The sequence below is a fragment of the Heliangelus exortis genome, chromosome 5 (genome assembly GCF_036169615.1).
Source record: "Heliangelus exortis chromosome 5, bHelExo1.hap1, whole genome shotgun sequence".
Taxonomy (NCBI): domain Eukaryota; kingdom Metazoa; phylum Chordata; class Aves; order Apodiformes; family Trochilidae; genus Heliangelus; species Heliangelus exortis.
In genome coordinates this window covers 17,094,981-17,113,183 of record NC_092426.1, presented here as the reverse complement: position 1 = coordinate 17,113,183, position 18,203 = coordinate 17,094,981, and the positions used below count along the sequence as shown (strand labels likewise).

Below are 18,203 nucleotides of genomic sequence, written 5' to 3'. Positions count from 1 at the left end.
AATAATAAAGAAAACTAGTTGAAACAACATGGCAGCAATTAGCCACAGGTCCTATGGGGACTGGGCAAGCACCACAACAACACTGCTCACAGATGCAGCCTGAGCCTTGCAGTCCACAGGAAAGAGGTGAACCAGAGGTGAAGGCTGCAGGCCAGACATGGTACAATGCAGGGCAGGACTTCTACCTACCATAACACTGACTGCTGGAACTCAGATTTTAACACTTAAACTTCATGCAAAGAACTTGAAACTTCAGCCAAAAGAAAACAGTCAAAATTTGAAGAAACCAACTTGAAAGCTTGTTACGGATACAAACGGAGCTTGTTACAGATATAAACGGAACAGAGGGATAAGGACCAACTCAGAAACATCAAGTAGAGGTCAATGTCTGCCTCTTTTTGTACCTCACATAAATACACAGCCCTTTCTACCCACTTCAATGGCCACTTCAAAAGAAGCAAGCTCTTTTGAGATATTTCACTAGACTAAAATCACAAATTCTGATTTTGCTTATGTCTTTCCTCTGCTGTCTGCAGTCTCCCTGTCCTGTTTCATTACAGAATGCAACTGCATGCAGAATGGGACCAACCTTTCCTGTCCCACCGTGAGCAAGAGACAGGACAAAAGCCCTGGGACTAAGTAGTCAGCAGAGATGGTTAACAGTGCCTAAAAACAGAGCCCTACTGTTGTCCATCAGTAGTCAGCAGATAATACCTAAACATCTACAGTTACAATAATGTGAACTGTTAACATGTCACATGTGTAATAAATTCCTTATGTTTGAGAACCTTTAATTATGAATGGTTCATCTTCTTATGACCTCTTGGAAGACTAAAATAACAGGGTTGTTTCTTTTTCCCAAAAAATATCACCAGTTTTTGCCCACTTGTCTCAGAGAAGGAGATACTGCTTGAACTATCTTCAAATATTAATAGTGACCTGCCAAGGCACATTTCTTATTGTGATGGACTTATATAGCTCTGAGTAATTCCCACTGGCATTAATGAGAATCGCTTATATAAATCTCCTTGCAGCAGGTTAGGCACCTCATCCCATAATCACAATCATGGCTTTAAAGAGGGTGACATTCAATTTCTGTCTCTCCCCATTACAGGACATTTCCCATGTTAAAGTTCTCTGTATGTCCCCAGTGCAGTCAAGCTATCCTTGCCAAACACCACTGGGGTATAATCCCAGTTCTCCAACTCTTATGGATCCAAACTGTATTTGCTTCCCTACGGAAAGTACCATTCTGGCCCGGATGCAACATGTTTTCTGAGTCATTGGTGTTTCTGCTTTGGGATCTTAAATTTCTGCTGGAAGGAAGAACACAGAATGCTTATTTTCATTTGCTGTAACATCCTATTATAGTGGTTCCCATTACTATAATTTCAAGCCCCCCTTTCCCTGCTGGAAGAGCTTAGAGGGCTTTTAGGGTGAAGGAAAGCCTTCCATCTCACAGCAACAACCTTAACTCAAGGTGTTCATCTGAGAGCAATTCAAAGAGCAGAGATGGCCACTGGTGCCCACAGGTGAATTCACAGATCTCAGAGGCTTGCAGTAGCTGCTAGCTCCTTCTCACCTGGAGACCTTCCTCCCTCCATCCTGGAAAGCCTCTTTGAGGGCAAGGTTTCCCCTGTGCTACTCAGATGCTGCAGCTTTGGTCTGCTGAGCAACGATGCCTGTCTAATTTTGAAACAACTCTATACTTGCACAGCAACAATGACAGCTCATCTGAGTCCAATTAAACCCCAAAAGAATGATTCATAGCAAACTGAAGTGTATTTACTTTCAGTTCATTATAACACTCGTAACTTGTAATTTTGTAAATTTTATATTCTGAGTGAAGCAGCAGGCTACAGGCTGCACACCTCTTGCTACTGTAGAGGCATGCCTGAAAGAGATGTCTTTCTCTTTTCTTTCCCCCCCACCCCCTCTCCTTTGAGAGGAATTAAGACAGCAGAGAATTTTAAAAGCTTTTACTTATTCATGGTACCCACAATACAAAATCCTGGGTAACACAAACCAGAGGAGACTCCATCTTTAACTTGCTGGACCAGTCCCATGGTAACCGTTTGCTCTGGGCAGGACCAGGACAAGTAGGTTCTTTAGTATTTTTTGTTTAATAACCTTTTAACCTGAGCCTGGGCTGGTGCACAAATAGGCATGACTGCTCAAATGAGACACACAAGCTTCTTTAGGGGCTTGTCCTGGCAAAACTCCCACTGAGCTCAGCTGGGGTTTGGCAGAGCAAGAACTGAGGAGCAGCCCAGGACCCAGACCTGTGGGACAGGTACATGAGCTCAGGCCAGCATTTAATTAAGTCCAAGTTCTACAACGCATGAGTGTTTGCAATCTCTACAAATGGCAAAACAATACAATTAAAACCAAAATGCTCAGCTCAGAGACAAGACAAAACTGGTGCTGAGATGCCAGATTGCATCATTATCAATTCTTAAAGCTCATGGTACCTTAAGTGCATTTAAAGGATCATAACTATTACAGCCCAATTACTAGTGGGACCCCAGAGCAGGTGTATTCATCTAAACAGAAGCCTCAGAGAAAGCAATTCAAATTGAAATTGCTACAGGATTTACAAAGTGTAAAAGGGACTTGTTGGGAGCAATTAAAGGCTCCAGGATGCAAAATAAAAAGGACACACTCTATCCTGATACATGGGGAAAATAGCACTATCTCCAGGTATGCCAACTGACAGTAGGAGGAGAGGTCTCTGCCATCCAAGTGGACAGAGCGTGCCAGGACAGGAAAGCCCTTGGGATAAACAGAGGAATCTGTCTTCCTGAACCCTGCTTGATACCATGTAGTTGTAATGAAGATGATAGTGTAACAATTACTGGTTAATGAGCATGCTGATCTCCAGATAAACATGGTAACCACCATAGACTGTCATGGCTGAGGGAAGACCTTGGCAGACAAAGTGGCTTGAAAGAAGATTGCAGCCGTGGTTTTAGGGCGAGACACTTTACTGGCATCATCTTGACCCACAAGGAGGTTTCTCAGATGCAGCAACCAGCAGCAGAACAAAACATGCTGTGTTGCATTAGACTGGAGACCAAACAAAACCCTCCTATGCAGATAAAAAACAGAGCAAAATACGGGCAGTAGAAATAGTTTTCCTGGGACAGCCTGCAGATGCAGGCAGGATCCAGACAACCCTGAGCCCACTTTAGGAGATGCTCTTGGTAGCAGAGCAACGTTAGAAATGCATGGCCTGTTGTCATTTGTTTACAAGACAATTTAACACAATTTTTGTGTTAAAGAAGTACTGCTGGGGGGTGGTCTCAGGCTCTGGTTACCTCTGAAGGAAAAAAAGAAAACCACCATGTAAGTCAGAAGACTCACAGCTTAAGGGTTACTCTGGGGAAACTGCTTGAACTCCAGAGAATAGCAGGCAAGGAAGGGCTGTCAGGAGCAGAAAAGCAGCAAGGTGGGATCCATCAGGACCCTGTGGCATTGCACACTCTGTGCAGTGCCTCTGCCTTGAGTAACATCACAGGGCACAGGGTCTCTCCTCCACTTGGGGCAAGAGCTAGGAAAGCAAGCCAAGGAAAACACAGGAGAAACCACCATCTCCCACATTTTCCTCCGTTTCCAGAGAGCTTGTAACACTCCGGTTCGGGGACCTTCACAGTCCACAAGGATCCCTAGGCATGGCAGTTTAATCCCAGAAGTCAAAAAGAAGCATTGGAATATAGCAGTGCTACCCTGCAGAGGTTATTAAAGCATTAATTTCAACAGACGGATGGTGTGGAGAGAGAAGGGCTACGAACAGAAGAGTAGAACCAGGAGCTGGATGGAAATTTTTACCCCAACCTCTCTACCCTTGGAAACACCTCCTCCCCTTGTAGACGAGAAAAAAAGAAACATCACCACAGCTCGCACCTTCAATTTGTAGCAGTAATGTGGGGCTGTGAAAAGTGCTGCCACTGAAGCCATTCAGACTCATTGTGAGTCTGAAGCTTGCCACGGGGTTATAAATAACATCTTTCAGAGAGGTGCCATAGCAGTATCTTGTTTCCCACTGTCCAAACCCACAAAGAAAAAAACCCCTTATGTTCAGGCACTTCAGCAGCCCCTCACAGTGCCACGCTTTGGAGCAGAGCACCTGGACACAAAATGATCTGCAGGAGAGCGCAGCCAGCCCACTATCAGCTCTTTATTCTATAGCTCGGGTTTTTTTATGCGCTACCTGACTGGGACAATACACAGAAGTGAGAAAAAGTTATGAGTGCCTGCCTAGATCTCTGACTGCCATAAATTTATAATTTTATTGCAGTAATATATCTGTCATAACAGTGATTTGCCTGCAGCTATTCCACCTTGTGCCATGATCCCATCACATCTTTAAACCCAGAGGAGAAGCAGGGTGAAAGCAGGAGATGCCCAGGCACACGTCCAGCTACCAGCACTCGCCCTCCCCACCAGCTTTGACCATGCACCCCAAAACCAGGCTGTGGGGGGGCGGTGCTCTTCACCCAAGCCTGCTGCTTTATGCAGCATCTCACCCATCCCACATTCTGGCTGCTGTCACTGGACAGTACCCTCATAGCAGTGCTTTTCCCTGCTCTCCCTGCTGCCCCCTCCCCCTGCAGACCTCCAGCCCCCAGAGGACAGGGCACTGCTTGTGCCAGCTCGGGAGCCATGGGGAGTTAAAGCAGAGTTTTGCCAACACTGTTGAAACAACCAGATTCATCTCTGGGCATATGGCAGTATCTTCAGGGAGAGAGGAAGCGGCTGCTGCCTCCTTGCCAAATTCCTAGTATTTATGGAGTATTTACATGTTGTGTATCTCCTGCTCCTCTCCTCACTCTGGCTGCTCACTGTGCTGGGATGACGCAGCTCAACCAGTGGGGGCCGAGGATCTCCTGCCCACAGCCCCCGCCACGCTCACTACAGACAGGCTATTTTAGCTACTTCAATCTACTATGGTTTTCTCCCAGACTTAAGCAGAATAGCCTACAAAAAAACCCAGAGCCATTTTAAAATGTATCCATAAAACACCATGGCCTCCCCCTCGAGACCACAAACACAGTCAAGGGAGAGCTCAGGAGGGGAAGGGACCTGCCTGAGCCCACTACAGAGGTGGGGTCTATGTTCCTGTTGGGAGGTTGCTGTGAATGACCAGGAACAAGACAAGCATGAAAGCACTGATATGCCTTTCTAACACAGAAAAGGTATTTTCCAAGAGGGGCCAGCTTCACTTTTTAAGTGAGCAGCAAGAACCAGGAAAAAGAGAAAAGATACTACCCAAAAAACCTCTGGCACTAAACAGCCCCCAGTCCTGGAGGGCTTCTGCAGGAAGGACAATACAGAGGAGAAACTCAGCTTCCACCAAAAAAAGTTCATCTCCCTTGCTCTCAGAAATGAACCAGAAAAGCTAAAACCTAGAACTGAGCTTACAAAGCAGCTGAATGCCCAAACCCGGAGACTGTGGAACCAGTGGAGACTTCTTACAGATCCTAAATTTGATTTGGGCTTCACCAGAAAGTCTCACCCAGCCGACCCACATGTTGACCCATGCTCCAACAGGAAGGCGCTAGGCAGGCAGAGAAGCAGACTGCAGGAGCTGAGGCTGCTGCTGACCAGGAAAAAAGTTCATCTGTACCAACACATCCCTGGACTTCCTTTGAAATCATATCCAAATACAGAAGCTGATTGTATTGTAATGTAAAATCACTCTCCCATCCCAACTATCAGCCCTGTCTTTAAACACAAGCATCCAAAATGACTGAAAAGTTCAAACCCCAAGTGAGGTCCAAGCAGCTTGCAACACTGTCAGATTAAGAACTGCAACCACAGGTTGCTCCATGGGAACACAAAAGAGAAGCCAGCAAGCACATGGTGCTTAGAAGAACCTCTTCAGCACAGTGCTCACTTCATGAGCTGCCACCAGCCAGGAACTCCACCTGCCCATCAGTCCATTCCCGGAACCCAAAACCTGTTCCAGAGTCACAGTTCCAGACATTACAGACCATGTACCTTCTAGACAAAATGAACACTGCCATGTTGATGTAACCATTGGCAGGCAAAACTACATTACTTTGAATTGGGAGGGGAAAAAAATCACTTGTGTGCCCAAATAGAAACCAAGAACAACTTTGCCAATATATTCAGAAAAAGCACAGTCTTATGTTTTCTAAATATTTCCAGAAGTTATTGTGGAAGGGTTGGATCTCCATTAAAGTGTGGCAACAGCATAAAAATATATCACAATGATAAAAATATGTATATATCTTCTCAATAGCACATTTTTGAAAAGAAACCAACTGGCATATAAAGAGGTGATGTATTGAACAGGTTACAAACTAATACATGTTCTAACAAAAATGTTTGCAACTTTTTCCGCTGAGCATTTAAAAGATATTCACAGCAATAATTACAATGTTCTTTGAATATGTAACTAAGAGATGGCTGCATTTCAAAAAATCCACTTTCCAAAGACTGCATTTAATTGTATGCCAGTAAGCTATGTCAGAGCAACAACTACATACTTTTTCATATATATATGCACTCATAGTACATATATATTAATTTATATACATAAATACATACACTTTATTAGTATATATTAAATATACTAATAAAGTACATAAATATAGGAACAAGTCCTGTTTAAAGTTATGTAGCAGGATTTTGTCATGTCAGAAATAAAACAATTGCAGAATAAATTAAAATAATTAATCTGCTTGACATAAGGATAGGAAAAACAACTCTCCAGGTTCTTCTTTCGCATTAAAATCTGCATATGTTCAGTTTTATCAGTTTGATATCAATTTTCACTAATTGTTTTCACAATTAGCATTTCACTCTTGCTATCACAATCTGAAAAACAAGGTTTAGGACTGGCTGACAAAGGTGATGAGTAAGGAAAAGCTCTCAAGCAGGGGCACAAAACCCTTGCTTCCGCAAGGCGGTGGCTGGGATTTACAACCCCTTACACCCCATCAGATAAAGACAGACCATGAAGCTTCAACATTCACAGAATGGCTGGTAGAATTCAGTAGATTTTGTATTTCCTTTAGTTTTAGTGGCAGTCTAGAGGATAGTGCCTTTCCCAACACAAAATCTAAGCCACTGTAGTTTTTCCTCATCTACATTTCACAGTAACTCCCAGCTTTGCAAAGGGAATCAAACATTACACCTATGATGCATCTTCAGGAACTACTGCAAGATGTCTTTGTGAGCTGAGCAGCCTTTCCAAGCTGCTACAGACCCAGACTTGCCCCAGTCTTCTTTGCCTCTTTGCTCCATTGTGGGCTTAGTCAAGAAAGAGAGGGAGATACAGCAGCTTTAGCCTCCAGTCAGCCTCTGCATCAAGGAGCCACCCTCCATGCAGACACAACCCACTCCCCTCTAGATCACAGCACAGCTGCCCTGTTAACTTTCCCTACCTGATCAGGATGGTAGAGATTTCAGACTGACTAGCAAAGATGAACAGCTGCCACTGGAGACTTGGGTGAAATGCAAAGCTTTCCCCTAACCTGGGAAAGCTTTGCTACAACCTCTTCAACATCCTTTAGTCAACAGAAATAGCCTAGAAACTGCAAGTTTATAAAGTGGGTACAAGAGACTTCTCTGGAGCAGAGAAAAAGAATTAAGGAGGCCTCTTTCTCTTCCTTGCAGCAGATCCTTGCTGATGTTCACAAGAATTTGCAAATGATTCAGACAGCAGCATTCCCCAGCAAGATCAACTCTGCCAATTATTCCTACACTATCTATTAATTTTAGGAAACCCCTGAGAGACTGAGTCTGTCACAGACTTTGAGCTAAAATTAATTCACCAAGCAAGGAAAGTTTTTAGGAAACTCTTGCCACAGAGTGCTGGCTTGGACCCCCACTGGAGAGGGGTTGAGGACTTCATCAGCAAAAGCAAAATCATAGCAGACCTGAGTATTTTCCTCAATGGAGCATGGCACAATTAGCAGCACTAATGGATAGGCTATTCATTTAATTCAGTTTTTTGTTCCACAAATAAAGTCTTCTGGTTTTTATTTGCTTTTATAAATTAACCTCTTTCTTTTCTCATTAAGTAAACAATGAATGAAGGACTACTCTGTGGGAAACATGTAAGTGCAAAGGGCAGTGGTTTTTTACTGCTGCAGCAATTTCCTTCCTTGCTTCCAAATAACTCTGCTGTAGAAGGCAGAAAATCATTGATGTCTAATAATTTATTTAGTAAGATACACTGTTTTCTTTTAGCTTAGGGAAACTCGTGTCTGGAAAGCTACACTAAAAGTTGGTCTGCTTATGAATGGCCCCTGGTCCTTCAAGCAGTGATGGAGAAGCTGCGTGCATCAGACATTAAGCAGTGACACAGCACAGGGAAGAAAGGACCACAGCCTGGTGCACTCTGCTATTTGAAGTTCCCATCAGTCTCCTCATGGGCATTTCTATCTTCACTGTCACCCCGGTGCAAGGTAGTTACACAGCTGAGGATCTCAGAGGCTGGCTAAGCCACAGCTGACTCTGATGTGGATCTCTCTAGGGAACACTTCACTGGTTTGTTTGATCTAAGGTTTCCATTGTTCTGGTCTGACTGAACCCCACTTTCCCTCAGTAGGTTTTAAAACATCCATGTGCTGGAATATTGCTGAGAAAAGCTAAATTTTACAGCAATAAAGATAAATATTTTCTTAAAGCATAATAGCAGGTTGACAGAAATGACCATCTGCCTCTGCTCAGTACCTGTGAGACACCCTTAGAGCACTTGGTGCAGAGACATTGACATCCTGAAGCAAGTCCTGTGGCTGGCCACTAAAAAGGTCAGGGGACTAGAGGACAGGACATACATGGAGAGGCTGAGGGAGAAGGGCTTCTTCAGCCCCATAAAACAAAGCTCTGGGGAGAGCTTATCACCATCTACAGCTACCTGAGCTGGACTAGCCTTGGTGGTCTACAGAAACAAGGCAAAAAACACAAGCCGAACACAGAAAGTTTCAGTCAGATTAGAAACACACAAAAAAACTACAATGAGGGTATTCACGTGTTTCAGCAGACCACCCAAAAATGCTGTGAAATCTCCATATGAAAGAAACTGGTTCTTGTTGGCCCTGAGTAGGCTGTTGGGCCAGACAACTGCCAGAAGTCCCTTTCAGTCTAAATTATGACCCTGTAATTCTGTGATGCTGTGTTCAGGTTTTGAAATACAGAAGGTCTCGGCACTACATGTACAAGCACATCTGTCTCAGTCAAAGCCAAAAGCAGTAGCAGAAGAGTTGTTACTTTCTCTGCCTTTTCTAAATCTCTAATGTAACAAACCTGAAGACACATCCAGAAACTTTTTTCTATGCATTTATCCCTGGTCGCTGCTGAAGGCCCTTGGCACTGGTATGGCCCACTTCATAATGTGGTACCTTACACCCCTATTGCCAATGGGGTGTGCTAAATGGCATCTGGGTACACAAATTTTTCCCAGGTCTCAGTAGAAGCAAAAGTTGTGTTGTGCCGTAGAGCACACATGTGCACCTGTGGTGTGCAAGTGACCGGGGATGTCAGGGCCTCTTGCACTTCAGAAGAGCCCCTGTTACATTCTAAGCTCCTGATTTACTCATTATATTATTACTTTCCTGACGTTACTCATGATATAGTAATGACATAAGTATGCAATGCCTCTGTGTTTGCATTTTGTTGCTGTACAGCCTTTGCTGTAGCCTAGTTTAAGTCTGGAGGTGCTACCAGAGAATACAAGCCAGTCACACCAAGATGGACGCTGACCCATATTCAGGCTAAATGTTACTGCTAAGTTTGATTCCTGTGTTTTTGTGATACAGTAGGAACATCTTCAGACACCCCTAATGGACAAAGGTTAATGAGAAAACATACTGAAGATCTCACAGATAGACAACTGAACACAGAAATGTAGCCAGTCCCAAATCCACATTTTTCTTAGGCCTTACAAAACACTGAAGGTAAAGAGTTGTCTCCTATCAGCAGCCTCCTCAGGGAGGCTCCTCAAACAGCAGCACTGCTGAGCCACAGACCATCACCACTGTCACATGGACAGCTTCTTCTGTAGGGAAGCCCCATTTCTCCCAAGATGCCAGCAGACTGAAAGAGTTCTCAGAAACCCTCTGCTTTCCAGGTTGAGCAACAGCTATGTGCAGCACTCCTCTCCAGATGAATGGAAACTTTATTATTTAATGGCATTTAAAGGAATTTTTGACTTTTGTTTCAACAGGGACAATTAACCAGGCAACCAATACCACTGCATCCTACTGCCCTCCTTCTCACTTCATCAATCTTTGTGTCACTCACAAATTTTATCAGGAATAATTTTATATTTACTTCCAGATCACTGCCAAAAATGATGAATAGCGTGGGGGCTCTGACTGATCCCTTCAGAGTTACATTAAAAATGTTCCCATTCAGGGATGATTCCCTATTGACAACTACTTTTTGAGCTCTGTCAGTTACCCAGTTCTTAATACACTGAACATGTGCTTCAGTGAAAGTATATAGTACTAATATTTTAATCATAATGTCATGTGGAATAAAATCAAACGCCTTACAGAAGTTAAAGTATATTATATCTACACAGTTGCCCCCCCCCAAGCTTGCAATCTCATCAGATAAATCAGGTTTGTTTGACAAGATATATTCTCCAAAAAAAAATGTTGAATGGCATTAATTATATTTCCTACCTTTAATTCCTTAAATCCTCTCAGTTCTTCTATTCTTTTGCCCGGGACTGATGTCAGGCTAAGCTGCCTGCAGTTACCCGGGATCTTCCTCTTGTACATGTTCACGTATTGTGAATTTCCAAGAGGTGTCAGATGTGAACAGATGCAGACCAAAGATCTTCTGTGTTGACTTTTAAGATTTTTGAGTACAAGTTATACAGCCCCAGTCATTAGAATATGTTTCAATGCCACCTCAGTTCACCAAACTGTCTCAGCTGAAGTGCTGCTGCTGAGGATCTGGCACAATGCTCTACTGAGCCTCCACCATGCACAGCAGGGCCAGGACACCACCAGAGACCAACCAGCCACAGACCTCAGAAAGCAAGGACAAGTTTGGTGGGAAATGGACACTTCTCTGAGGAGTCTGTGCATCCAGAAGTGCATACAAAGCCAGCATGTTTGCTGAAGTCAGTGTTGTTAAAATGGGAGAAAATGATGCATTTTAAAAAAACGTAGAGCAGGAGGCACAGGAGCAGTTTAGTGAGAAGCATTACACATTTATTCTACTTCACCCGTTAACTATTTTTAATTTTTAAGCAAGTTATTACAGCTACTATAATATTATAAATATTATATCACTCATTCAAAAAGATTAAATGGTCTCAAATAAGAGCAGATATTCTTGTTGCTGCTTTAGTAGTTCTTTGTGATCAGCTACCTGACTTCTGTACCCTTCCTCCATGTCTCTAGGATACCATCCTGGATGGCACTGGGTGACTTCAAGTCCTCCTCATCCTAAGAGAAAGCAAAAACAACCAGCATCAAGCAGAATCAAGCTCTAAACATATCCCAGTTAAGTGAAACCATGCTGTGGGCCTGTTTTAGCATTACATCAGTGATCCACACCACATAATCTAGGATGCTGCAAAGTGCTGCTCTCTGCCTACAGCTGCACTGGGCTCCAGAAGAGAGGCAATGTGGCACTCACGGAGCCAATCACCTTGGTCAGAAGCACTTCTTGGGCTGAGTGTGCACCCTGAGTACACTTTTTGCACCCTGAGTGTGTTTTTGCTTCTCTCTGTCGACTCCAGAGGGCTGCCAGCTGCTTGTGGCAAACAGGACATCTGCACCTCACTGGCAAGAGGGGTTCCTGCTGAAACATTTCCTCCATCTGTAATAAAGGGTACAACCTAACAGCCCACCTGTGCATTCCATAGGGTGGCTTCTCAGAACATACAGCCTGGGAAGGAGGCAAATGGCCCTTCTAGGTTTGTGCTTATACAGCACTGAGTAACAGCAGAACCAGGCTCACCAGGGGTCTTTGCAATGCAAATTAATGACATGCTCATTAGGACTGGCACTGGTAAAGGCAAGTGGGCTCCCCCTTGCTCAGACCCCAAGTGTCACTCTTTTCAGTAAGTCTCAGAGCACAGTCCCATCTGACTCCTCAGTTAAGGGGGAAGGTGATCTAAACATGTCAAGGAAAGTCTTTCTTTGACCTTTCACTGAAAGGGAAACTCATGAGCAGCAAACTTCTATCTCTGTCAAAAGAAGCAGGACCCACCCACAATGGGCTTGGCTAAAGAGAGGATCTGACAGCAATCTCTCATAAGTAAGAGTGAGTATTGCAAGAGTGGTGCTCAGACTGGGATAGGAGCAAGACCACTTGTTCTCAGACCACGCTTTCTATTGTAAGAAACACCAGCAACTGAAAGATTCATTCAATTAAAATCTTTACACATAGCCCTTTGCTCTAGGCTCCAATCTGGTAAACATGACATTAATTTTTCATAGTCCTTATTTGTTTCCCAATAAGCACACCAGCGTTCTGAAATCATTCCTCTTTTTGAATTTCAGACATCTGATACTCTGCTTCTTGGCACTTCTCTCTGCCACCCTGCTTACAGACATTTTAGAAACAGCAGAGGCAAAAACATTGGTGTTGAACAAAACTCCACTATCCAAGTGATAGAAGTTATCAATCTAGAGCTGAAGGACTTTAACAAAACGAATAGGAAAGAATCCATGTAAGGTGAAAGAACAAGGAGACAGAACAGCAGCTTTTCAATCAGGAGCCATACACCGTATGCTTTAGGAAATAACAAGTTCAATAGCCAGTTGATAAATAGCTTGCCATCAGAAAGTGCATTCAAAATGGCACGTAATTGCCACATACATAGGCACAGCGTAAGCAAGAGCCATGCTGAACTGTTCCACATGCAGCTCACTGCTGCTCCAGTTTTACCTACCTGGTAATACAAATATCATCTCTCAGAGGCAGTCCCTGCTCCCCTAAGGTCACAGGCACGTGGGCAGAGTCACCCCAGTACAGGGGTGTGAGGAAGAGCCTCGGAGCAGCTGCATGCCCACAAACACGCTCCTGGTCAGGCAATGGAGAGAGGAACACAGACAAAGTGGAGCAGTGTTTCTTGGGTTGGGGCAGGTTTATCTCAGCTTAAGAGGCTGCATCACATGCCTGCAATTTTTTTCTCCCCTCAGAATAGCTGGTGCTTTCTCTGATACCCCTTTTATCTTACTATACCCTAATTTCCAGTGGTCAAGGAACCTGATCCAGTGGCACCTGAGCCGCTTTCTGGTCCTTTCTGTCTTCCCCAGGCTCCCAGGGACACAGCTTTCATACGCCCAGTTCCAGCAAAGCAAATATTCAGGTTTAAACTTGTTAAGAGGTTCATTAGCTTCAATGGGCCTATTAAAAGATTTAAAGTCAAATACATTCGTAATTGTGTTCCTGAATCAAACCCTTAGTAAAGAGCTTGTCAACATAAATAAAGGCTTCAGAGCCAGACCATGAAAGATACCTGGGATTATACACAGGATTTTATGTCAGCTTTTAAGCATGATTTAGCTCCAACCAGTGAAAATACACAAGAATTTTAAATTCATCCTAGAGCAGGAGATTGGCATATCTTCTAAGAAATCCAAATAATGAATAAATGCATCCTGTAATAATTCCATAAAATTAAAGAGATACTGTCAGGTCCTATTTGGCTTCAGAACACTGGCATTATACAACATTCTCCAACAGAAAGAGCCCTCTGATTTCACTAGAACCTCCTTGGGGTCTATCCTGACAATGCCTGTCCCACTTCATGTGTGGGACATGAGACCTCACACCAGACAAACATAGGATGGGGAAGCACAGCTCAAGCAAAGGTCGGACCTGACCCTGCCAAGCCCAATGCAGGAGCTAAGGGAACTTCCAAAGAGTGAGAGATCAGTGACACGTACAACATTCACTGAGCTCCCACAGCCTTTATTTCCTATTACATATACGGGCATTTCTACAAAGGAGGGAGAAATTATGTCTGCAGTGTGGCTTTAAGAGCCCAAGGGACAGGAAAAGCGAAAGAAATGTGAACAGGCCCACAGTGCCTGCTCCCAAACCAACGTGTCACAGTCAAGTGAATTAACAGTTTGAACGAGGACGGCGGGAAACACATTTTTATCTGGCCCTGGCCCAAGAGCCAAATATTGAGAGACTCGACATCCCCCAACAGCTGAGCCCACGCATCCATCCCCTGCATGCACGGAGGATGCTGCACCAGGAATACATTGTGGCTCAGCTAAAAGTGGAGCGGGTGGCAGGACATCCATCTTCCTCTAGGAAGGTTGCTGGGCAACTGGCAAGCTTTCGGCTGGGAGCTGACGTCTGCACGCACACACGCGCCTCCTCCATCACTTGCAACTAACTTGATTTTGATGGATTAACATAAGATGAAAATCTACTGAGCTTCTCTCTCTCTTTCTCTCCCCCTGACACACCAGATCATTAAGATACAAAGGAAAATACAATAAAGTGCCAACTTATAGTGCACGCAGAAGACCATGCAAAGCAAAATACGAGCATTAATGAGAATAAAATTCTGAAATGACCCCTTATTCTATGGTAAAGACAAATATTTAGCTGGTAAAATACTGTAAATAATAATAATAGTAAAAATAGTAATAATAGTAATAATAGCAAAACATAACACAAATACATGCCAAAATTATGATTCTCTTGTATGCTTGACTCTTTTGCATCCTTCAGAAATGCCATCTGTTTTTTCACTGCTGCTTGTCAGATGATATTTTAAGACTATTTTCCTTCACCTGCTGGAGACGCACCACTGGGACATGGAAGCTCCCTCTAATCCCATCCAGCCAGGCATTTATACCACTCTTATTAGCTTGGTATCTGAGTACCCTACTGAGCTGCATTATCATTAATTGTTTCTCAAGTGTCAGCTACACACTCAGCTTTACACAGTACAAAGCAACGACATGAGAGATCCCTGCCCCGAGGAGTTTTACATGCTAAACAGATGGTTAATGACAGCAGCACAATGACAGCCTTTGGACTGGTAGGGGATAACATTTAGGGAATGGGGAATAAATTCCCCAGGATTAATGACAAACCAGAGTTGCTTTTCCTGAAGAATTATGAATAACCTGGTGATGACTAGTTTTCATACCCTGCAAATCTGTATAGGGTTTGCAACCCAAGAAACAGAACCTCAGGGTTCTGGAAAACTAAATGCTCTATCCTAATTGATTTTTTTTTACTGAAAAACTGACCACCTTCACCTATCAAACACACACGGGGTGTTTTGTCAGAAATGTGGAGAATCTAAACTAAACCAAAAATTTTTCAGGTAATATGTTTTAAGAAAATTTTTTTTAAAATATGAGAAAGGCAAAATGGGAAACTATCTAAGAGCTGAATGGAAATTGGAGAAAGGTAAGACAACAAAACATGCCAGCAGGGTGAACACTGCATCAAGTATACAGTAACACACAAGGCTTGGGCAGATACAAACACAGAGTTGCATAGAACCAGGTAACTTCAAGGACAAGTAACTCAGACCTGCAAGGCAGGTGAAGGCAGCTGATGAAGGTAACACCTTCAATGCCTGTGCCTATTTACTTCTCCAAGAGTAGCATCAACTGCAGCAGATGTGTCCCCAGGCAGCACAGGGACATGAGGACTGTCACCAAGCTGCAGCAGCTGAGCAGTCAGCTCAGGGGGACAGGGATGGGGATGGAGCTACAAGATCCCAGGCAGCATCCCTCCCACCCGCTGACAAGAGTGCATCAGGATCAACAAATTCCAGCTGACTGGGACATTTATTGTGCTCTTAACATCTGGTTGTGGCAGGGCTCAAAGCAGTGTTTCCTTACTCCTCACCAGCTTACATTTCAATATACATGCAAGAGGACTATTGATTCTAGTTAGCTGAGAGACCTCAGATCCACAGAGCTCAGCTTCTGGAGTACCCCACTCACAGATGATACACATGGCTGGGACAAGCAAGTCAGAGACAATCTGAATTCTTCTAATGTGACAGATTTTAGCCCATTTATTTTTTTGCTATCAATACTGCTGTTAGTATCTTCAGTGCCAGAAAACCGTTCATAATTTGGGTAACACATACCATTAATACTGGGTATTTCTGTATGATCTCTATAAATCAATTCTTGATTCTACAATACAACCACTTAAAAATATTTTTCTACTCCACTTTACAATGTAAAACAGTTGATTATTTTTTTATTTCAGTTTTATTGTGACCTTCTTGTACTGACCAGGCTGCACCAGAGAGCTCTTCCTCACTCACCAGCCCTTCGCTGCAGTCTAGAAATACATTTCCAGTTTCTTACTTGACAATGACTCACCCTAAATTCCCTTGTGGACTTCACAGTTCTTCAGATAAGCTGCTGAAGCAGTAACTGCGACTACAGAAAGGCTTCTCTCTGGTGGTGGAAAATCCAAGTCCATCCAGCTTTCAGTTATTTTGCCCCAGTTCTAGCCCTCCAACTAATATTTTCAAAGGTTGATAAAAGGCAAGGTCCTTTTTCCATTCCAACTCAAGTACTTAAGATCTGGTCTCCCATAGAAAGCCACAAACTCTTCACACCATTTCTACCCAAACCTGTATTATTATTTCTGTGTGAGCAGCTTCTGGGCATAACAATTGAGCATTTACATAAGGAGATAACAGAAACTTCTTCCCATTTAGGCAAAAACCTTTACACCTCCTAGTAACTTCAATGGAAACTCAACTTAGAACAGCTCTCAGACAATCTAAAAAGGAATTTGTGAACAGAATAATTGTTAAGACTCTTGAGTCCTTATTTCTGTGTGTTCACATAATGGCAATTAAAGCTAAGCACCTTTGAACAGCATCTAAACAAGCACATGGAAATCCAGGAGAACCTCTAAGTGGGGATTATGCATTAACCTAATGTTCATAATCATGCTCAGAAAGTTTGCTCTTTCAGAGCTTGGAACAGAAATGTTAATATTCTCAGGCAAATAAGAAACCTTAAGCTATTGCAAAAGGCAACTTTTGAATCAAGTATATAATAGGTAATAAAACTTCAAAGGATTCATTGCACGCTGCAATTAAAATGACTAACACGGATTTTTGAACAGCCTTCTCATTTCTAATGAAACTTTTTTCCTCCAAGTAAATAGCTATACTAAGGTGAGCATCAGATTATTATTTATTTTAGGAATAAACACACTCTTTCATCTGTGCTTCAGTGAAAAGAATACAGCATCACAGACCAAAGCAGCAATCAAAGCCAGTTCCACCTCGTCTAACCGTGTTCTTTAAGGGTTCACAATATCAATTCCTTTCTCAGAAATCTTCAAGCACAAACTGTTAATGCAAAAGAATAAATATCTGTACATGAGAGAAAAACAAAAGAATTGTAGGATCTCTCTCCCAGATTTCCAGACAATTAACTGGAAATCTTTTGTGTTCTGGAAGAGGAGAGGAAGATGTCTGTCTGCACTGTAATGATATATGAGCCATAGATAGGAGCAGGCTCCAACAATTTCTTAGCTTGCCTAGAAGAGGGAGGGAAAAACAGAAACAAAAAAACATCCCCGTGGGTGCTGAAACTTGCAGCTCCGGCTTTACGGATCGCCAAACAAAACGCAAGAAACGGGAAACTTAGAGCTACAAACTACTAAACACCTAGAAATCTCATAACCCTAAGTGCCTGTTACACAGTCCCTGGCACTGTAACCCGGGTCAGTGCCCCCCCGATGGACCCAGCCAGGTGAAGTCACCCTGTAGGACTGCACTCCCCAAGCTGCAGTAGCAGAGGACGCATCCTTCAGATGGGAATCCCCCAGGATTGCCTTACCCTAACCATGGGAACAACTGCAGCATGAGGGCAAGTCTTGAGTACCATGTTGGAATCATATCAGCCTGCAAGAAAACTACAGTGGATCTTCCTTTAAACAACACACAAAGAAATCATAGTGGGGTAGATGAATGAGTAGAAATTTTGTAATGAAATCACACCACATAAAACAGAAGCTGCACAGTATTTATGGCAGGATGTTACCTACATCAGCCTAAAGGACTGCCATAAGCGAGAGTGGTCCTAGTAACAGCTGAATTAGCTTTCAGTCTTACACCCAAATTACACAATGTAGGCACTGTATTTCCATTCAACACAGTTTCAAAAACTGACTCTTTTGTAGCACAGAACTGAAGAACTGGAAAAAAAAAATCCCAACAGCATCAAAAATCACTTCAGCTTATT

At 43.2% G+C, this 18,203-nt stretch overlaps 1 protein-coding gene across 7 annotated transcripts in view; it reads right to left on the bottom strand.

Moving 5' to 3' along the window:
- Positions 1-18,203, bottom strand: part of FOXN3 (forkhead box N3) — a 201,461-nt gene that overhangs the window by 166,027 nt on the left and 17,231 nt on the right. The window contains exon 2 of one of the 7 annotated variants that reach the window (XM_071745814.1): positions 12,890-13,020. The exons of the other annotated variants lie outside the window; for them this stretch is intronic. The gene's annotated coding sequence lies outside the window, so the exon portion shown is untranslated. The remainder of the gene's footprint in view (positions 1-12,889; positions 13,021-18,203) is intronic. 7 annotated transcript variants of the gene reach the window in all.